Source organism: Bos mutus, chromosome 11, assembly GCF_027580195.1.
Source record: "Bos mutus isolate GX-2022 chromosome 11, NWIPB_WYAK_1.1, whole genome shotgun sequence".
NCBI lineage: Eukaryota > Metazoa > Chordata > Mammalia > Artiodactyla > Bovidae > Bos > Bos mutus.
Window position 1 is genome coordinate 41,837,700 of NC_091627.1, and position 462 is coordinate 41,838,161.

At 33.5% G+C, this 462-nt stretch overlaps 1 protein-coding gene across 4 annotated transcripts in view; it reads right to left on the reverse strand.

The window, feature by feature from the left end:
• Positions 1 to 375: 375 nt before the first annotated feature.
• MEIS1 (Meis homeobox 1) overlaps positions 376 to 462 on the reverse strand; it is a 143,715-nt gene continuing 143,628 nt past the window's right edge. For all 4 annotated transcript variants that reach the window (XM_070379360.1, XM_014477518.2, XM_070379361.1 and 1 more), the window contains one exon: positions 376 to 462. This exon is cut by the window's right edge and continues 1,433 nt beyond it. The gene's annotated coding sequence lies outside the window, so the exon portion shown is untranslated.

A 462-nucleotide genomic window follows, 5' to 3' on the forward strand; every position in this document is an offset into this window, starting at 1 on the left:
CCATGTAGTTAATTTCCTAATAAACATATACTGCTCATCCTAGGTAACATCCTTAGTGAAAGACGTGGCTCAGTCCTTTAGGTTTGCCATCATGTGCAAGAATAATTTCACTGATATTAGATGAGTAATTCTGTTGGCTGTAATCTGAGTCTACAGTTAGTTTAGTGCCCTTAGGCCTTAAATTTGCTGATATTAGGAGTTCATTAAGTCAGCTTAAAGAAATCAGTGACTATTATTAAATAACTTACTTTGTGGTTCAAATTTTCAAATGCATATATATCTTAGGGAGCTAAAATTAATTTCTGTATTTACTGCATTCATCATGAAAAATTTGGGGGGCAGTAAACAAATTTTTCAAGCAGTGGAGTCAGCATGACAAAAATAATCTTGTTTTTATTTTAGATTCAGATTTCATTACTGCACTCAAACGACTACAACTGGGCTTGGCGCTATTATACAATC